This window comes from Hippocampus bargibanti, linkage group LG05 (genome assembly GCF_051943395.1).
Source record: "Hippocampus bargibanti isolate YZ-2025 linkage group LG05, ASM5194339v1, whole genome shotgun sequence".
Taxonomy (NCBI): Eukaryota; Metazoa; Chordata; class Actinopteri; order Syngnathiformes; family Syngnathidae; genus Hippocampus; species Hippocampus bargibanti.
The window spans coordinates 26,751,070-26,751,826 of NC_142738.1; positions in this window are offsets into that span (position 1 = coordinate 26,751,070).

Below are 757 nucleotides of genomic sequence, written 5' to 3' on the forward strand. Positions count from 1 at the left end.
AGCCTGGAACACCTCCTGAAACCCAACACCACAAACACCTAGCAAACCCTTAGCAGCCACACTACAAAAATCCACCCGGCAGCGCGTTTGGAGGAATGTGCGTCTCATGCACACACGGATGGTGTGTGACGTATATTCAGAATGCTCCTTTGTTTCGCTCACAGCCATGCAAAGCAAGATGCTCAAATATTCAATACAGTATCAGTCTCACCTCAAATATGACCTCACCTGGTTTCCTGATGTTTTATTAACTTGTCTGGAGGCCTAAACACTTGTTCACGGTAAAATGGAAGGACGCTTTGAAGCAACTGAATTGGAACAAATGTGTGTGTCTGTAAACCACTGTTATTGATGTCAAATTGCTGTTTGACTTGGTTGAGTTCGACGAGAATCTTTTCAGACTCTCTTCTGAAGAGTAACACGCCAGTCTCGAGTGTAAGTTGTGGGTTTAATTATGTTTTACTTCTTTCTATTCATTTTCAAAGATGTAAAATAAAAATGGCAACTTTACGGTCATGTTCATGTGTTTCTTGTTTGTTTTCTTCATTCATTTTCCCACGCTGCTCACTTCGCTGAAATAACGCTGTAGAAAATAATGAATGGCCGGATTTGTATTGTGAGAGAACAGAAAAATACTTTTTCATAATCAACAATGGATTTGGGGCAGCCCGGTATCGAGTGGTTAGCACGCTGGCTTCACAGTGCATAGGTTGAGTCCTCTGGTTTCCTCCCACAATCCAAAAACATGCATGGCAGG